A 6,000-nucleotide genomic window follows, 5' to 3' on the forward strand; every position below is an offset into this window, starting at 1 on the left:
TGTAAACACAGCCCCGGCGCGCCGCGGGCCACGTGCAGCCCTGGGCGCCGCCGGGCCGGCTCCTGGGACCACCCGGGACCATCTGTGCCACCGCAGAGCGGCCACCGTAAGGGAAGGCATCTCCATCCCGCCGATCGAGGTACGTACCAACTCTGTTTGCCCGCTCCCTGATAGCCCCGGGTTACCCTTCCCGTTGGCGGGTTAATCCTCCAGCCCGCGCCTTGCCTCTACCCTGCAGCTTCCAGCCCGCAGTCCCGCGCAGGAAAGGCTAGCGCCACGCCGCGTTCTCTCCTTCTCTCCTCCTAACCTTCAGGTCCAGAGCACCCGAGAGTAAACCCCTCTCCTAGCGGGGCCGGGGTGGCATTCCACTCTCCTCGCGAGCGCGGTGGCCCTCCAGGGCACCGGCCCGGTAGGGAAAACGGTCGCCACCAAGTGCAGGTCCCGGGCCCGCCCGCCGCCGCCGCCGCCGCCGCCAGCGCGCCCTGCGGAGCCCGCGCAGCCTCTTGCGCGGGAGGGAACTGCCCGTCTCCGAGCGCTAATGGGAGGAGGCGGGCTCGACGCTGTTCCTTTCCTTTCCCCAGTATTTAAGCCTAGGGCTCCCCTCGCCGCCTCTGTTAACGTCCCGCCCCAGCGCGCCCAAGACTGCAGGTCTCCACGCCACATATGCGGCTGATGCGCCCCCAACAGGTTTTGCGGCGGGAGACAGCTCCGGGAACAAACACCCCCGGGCTGGAGAGCGGTACGAAAGCTTCCATGAGCCCACGGCAGCTCGGCTGGACTCGGGGCGACCGGTGTTTGTTTCCCTGCCCTGGTACCCGGTGAGCGGGTGGGCGAGGGCCGGGGAGATGGCGCCCCCCAGGCAGGCCCGGCGGGCGATGCACCAGGAGGCGGCCACGGCGGCCCGGGACCGCCCCAGGCTCCGGGTCCCCGCCTTCTGTGCCGTGGGCCTGAGAACCTAGAAAGAACCAGTGCTCTGTGGGTGCTTTCGGGTCCGCGAAGTCCTTTTTCACACTTTGTCTTTTGATTCTTCTAACAGTCCCGTGACGCTGGCAAAGTAATTGTTTCTCTCCCAATTTAAGCATAAGAGCCTTGCCCAAGGTGAGTCAGAAGCCTGTACCCTGTCGGTCCCAAGAAACTTCATGCCGTTTATAATGCTATGGTGGCTCTGTGTAGGGCAGGAGTTGACTCCCTTCTTCAGTCACTCAAAATGCTGTTACCATGTAGAGCCAAGAGATCCAACAGCGTAGCATGATGGCAAGAAAAGGGAGGGGGGAATCTTCCAACAAGCGTGCGTTAGCTGAGCATAAGCAAAAACTGGTGGCCTACATAATAATCAAAATATACTGAAAACCAGGGATGTCAGTTAACATTTATACAATTAATCTTTGAGTATCGTATGTCCGGCACTAGGCTAACTAGTAAATTAATTGTAAGTAGGGCAATGTTACTAGAAATGTACTTTGGTCATACCCTTGACTGTTAATTGAACAGAGTGCAATCATACAGTAAAGGAGAAATTAGAAAGAATCCCCAGACGGCTTTGTGTGGAAAGGAACAGGGTGAATTCTTCCATATTACCAGTACCTACCTGGTCAGTGGATTAGCGGGTCTGTAAAAAACGTGCTTTCCTATGAGATGGACTATGTTCTAATCCTGTGCTCCTGCAAGTTAGTGAATCCCTCTGAGCATGGGTTTTCTCTAGAAAAGATATAACCAGACACTTGTCTCAAGGGTTGTTTTAAAGACTAAATTTGGTAATGTATATAGAGATCCTCTCTCCCATATGTACCTGTCACAGGGCAGGTGCTCGGTAAGTACTAGCTCTTTGTCTTACCCACGCACCCTCCTTACTAGTAGAAATTGAGAAATAATTTTAAGGATCCTGAATCAAACAGAAGGCTGAATTACAAAATTTCTTTTTCCCAAAATTTTGTTCACTTAGCCCTCCTTTATAGGGTACCTACTTTAGGCTTCATCTTTCAATATGTAATGTTTGTTTTATATTTTTATATGTTCATACTTAGCGTCCTCTTTTCCCACTCATCCCAATTTTAAAATTCATTTACTTTGAAATATATGGAATTCCTTTATATTTGTAATAATTGTAGAAATTTTGGTATTAAGTCTGTTTTCCCTATTGTACATTCATAGTAAAAATGCCATTGTAAATAAATTGTTGGCCTTACAGTGCTTCTTTTGGATAATTATTTTGATTATTTCACATTCATTTTTTGGGGGGGAAACAGGAACATTCTTGGAGGCACGGGTTTAAAAAAAAAAATCAGCCCCAGCCCACCCATTTCTTGCTTCTGTGCCTTGTTTTTCTTTTCTTTTTTTTTTTTTTTGTGGCTATGTCTCCTCTGTGTAGGCGTCCCAGATCCTTTCCTCTATGCTCTACAGTTATGCTCACCTCACAGGACAGTAATTACCTATTTAAATGTCTTTTATCTTTCACTAGGCTTGGACCTTCTTTTGTTCATCTTTTATAGCCGATACCCTATATCCTATGAATGATGCATAGGATAATGCAATTACAAAACTGTAAGTCTCTAGCTTAGAGTGATGGATGCTAGATGAATGGTACAGTTATTCACAATAAATTCCAAGGTTATTTTCTTATAAATAGACTATTTTTTAGAACAGTTTTAGATTTACAGAAAAAATGAGCGGGTAGAACAGAACTTGTGTGCACTCATTCCCACACACAGTTTCCCCTATTATTGGCATTGTATATTATGGCACAGTTATTAGCATATGATATGTTCATTAGTGAATCAATGTCAATGCATTATTATTAACTAAAGTCCATATGTTATTCAGATTTCCTTAGTTTTTACCTAATGTCTTTTGACCACTCCAGGATCTCATCCAGGATACTATATACTGCATCACTTTGAGATGTCATGTCTCCTTAGATTTCTCCTGGCTGCAGCAGTTTCTCAGACTTTCCTTGTTTTTGATGACCTTGACAGTTTTGAGAAGAGCTGGTCAAGCATTTTGTAGGCTGCCCCTCCACTGGAATGAGTCTGGTGTCTTTTCATGGTTAGACAGGGGTTATGGTTTTGTGGGAGGAAGATCATAGAGGTAAAGTGCTATTTTCACCTCTCATATCATGGGTACATACTGTCATCATGGTTTATCACAGTTGATGTTGACCTTGACCACCTGGCTGAGGTAGTGTTTGTCAGGTTTCTCTGTTGTAAGGTTACTCATTTTCCTCCCTTTCCGTATTGTGCTCTTTGGCAAGAAGTCATTATGTTCAGCCCACACCTAAGGAGTGGGGAGTTAGCTGCTCCTCCTATAGGATGAAGTATCCACATTATTTGAATTTCTTCTGCATTGGAGATTTGTATCTTCTCCCCCATTTATTAATGTATTTAATCACTTATTTATATCAGTATGCACTCATGGGTATTTATTTTATACATTGAATTATAATTCAATAATACTTTATCTTGTTGCTCAAATTGTTCAAAGCTTTGGCCAGGGTATTAATACATTTTTATTGTCATGGGATTGATTTGAAGCTAAGCAAAAATGAATAGTGCTTACTGAAAATCAGTATTTCTCACATAATGAGAAATGAATAAAACATTTTTTCCCATTTAATAAAACTTGCTTATCATCTGTGCTTATCTAAAACATCCAAAGGAAAAAAAAAATCAACCCAAATTTTAGCAATGGATTGCCAGTTAAACTATTTCTTTTATTGCCTCATCAAAGGCATTGTTAAGTGAAACTGGCTTTTTTTTTTTTTTAAACTGGGAGTGAATGGCGATAAAGAATATGACTACTGTGTAGCTTGGTGCCACTGCTTTAATTTATGCTAAGGCACTAGCAGTTTTAACCACCATTGTTATTGCATCATCACAGTAAATGTTAGCACAGTAAAAGGTCAGGCGTCTTAATTTTATTATTAAGTAAATAAAATACATTTTATTATTAAGTAGTTTTGACTTCATGGTCCATCTGAAAGGGTCTTTGGAGCCCCAGAGGTCCACAGAACACACTTCCTGGCAGGTCTGGTCCCAACCAGAATCTTGGGAGTCAACTTAGTCATTTCTTTCTTCTTTTTTCTGAACTCCATAATCATAGTTAGTATTTCCTGAGTAGGATAATGTGCTAAGCTGTACCCTAAGCTTTTACATGGTATTAACTCCTGTAGTCCTTAACCAACACTATGAGACAGGTGCTATTACTGTCATTCCCATTTTACAGATGAGGGAGCCGAGGCACAAATGTGATTTGCCCAAGATCCATAGTGGAGTCTGACTCCAGCGCCCTGTGCTGTACTGCCTCCATCTGTCACCAGTCTCTGTTTCCAGGTCATTTCCAAATTAATCCTGTATTTCCTCTGCTTTACTTCAGGACTCCATTTTCTCCTTAGGGCAATAACCTCCTACTTAGTTTTCCTGATATGTGTTGCTCCTTCCAGTCTGTGTTCCATTGTACTGCCAAAGCTCCCTTTCCAAAGTATAGCTCCTGCCACCCTGCTTCAAACCCTGCTGTGATTGTCTCGGGATAAAGGCCCATAGTCTAACAGACAAGGCCTTTCACCCCTGGGAAATCCATCCACATGCTGTTCTCCACACACCCTTCCTTTCTTACCTTTGGACCTTTGCCTCTGCACCTCTCAGAGAGGAGTAAGAGGAAAAAGAAAAGAGAGAAAGAGGAAAAGGAGGAAGAAGAAAATGGAGGAGGAGGAGGAAGAGGAGGGGGAGGAAATAAATGAAATCAAAAGTCTGTTTGAAAATTTCAGTTGAGTCTGAACAAGAACAGAAAAAGGATACAGATTACCAATATTAGGAATGAAAGAGGGCTATCAATATATACTCTACCATTATTAAAAGGATAATAAAGTAATACTACAGACAATTCTACACACACAAATTTGACAGCTAAGATGAAGAAAAAAATTTCCTTGAGAGATCCATACTACCAAACCCCTGAAGAAGTAGATAACTTGAATTATTCTATATCAATTAAGAAATTAAATTTGTAAATAAAATCTTCCCCCAAAAATCCAGCCACAGATAGTTTCACTGGTAATTTTACCAACTATTTAAGGAAGAAGTAGTTTCAACTCTACATAGTCTTTCCCAGAAAATAGAAGAAAAGGGAACACTTCTTCACTCTTTTTATGAGGACAGCATTAACGCTAATTTCAAAACCAGAAAATAATATTATGAGAAAAGAAATCTATACACCAATATCAGTCATGAAAAAAGAGTGAAAAAAACTTTTAAAAAATATTGCCATATCAAACTGAACTATAGAAATTATATACATGTATATGCATATGTGTATGTATGCCTATGATGCATTATGATCAAGAAAAACAGGGCTGATTCACCATTTAGACTATGCAAAATTATCATCTCAATAGTTGCAGAAAAAGTATTCAGTAGAATTTAACATCCATTTCTGACAAAAACTCTCAGCAAGTTAGGAATAAAAGAGAATTTTCTTAACTTAATAAAGAATATATTTTAAGGTCTACATACTTAATGGTAAGGATTGAATAATTTTTCCCTAAAACTGGGAACAAGGCATTTCTATTTGGTATTGTATTGGAAGACTTGCACAGTGCAATGAGAAGAATAAGAAATAATTGGCATACATATTAGAAAAAAGTTGAAACGATCTTTATTTGCTGATATACTAAATATCTATGCAGAAAATCCCACAGTATACACAAAAAATATTCTATAACAAGTGGGATTAACAATGTTTTAGTATCAAAGGTCAATATATATCAGTTGTTTTCTATGTATTGGGAATAAACAATTGAAACAGTTTTTAAATTTCTTTTTAAAACAAGGAAAAATTTAGTATTTAAGAGTAATTCAACAACACAAGTGCAGGATCTGTATGATGAAAACTACAATACATGGATGAAAGAAATAAGATTTAGTAATTCATGGATTCAGACTCAGTGTTAAGATGCCTGTTCTTCCCACTTAGATTGTACATTCCCTGCACTAACAATGAAGTTCCCAG

The sequence above is a fragment of the Cynocephalus volans genome, chromosome 15 (genome assembly GCF_027409185.1).
Source record: "Cynocephalus volans isolate mCynVol1 chromosome 15, mCynVol1.pri, whole genome shotgun sequence".
NCBI lineage: Eukaryota > Metazoa > Chordata > Mammalia > Dermoptera > Cynocephalidae > Cynocephalus > Cynocephalus volans.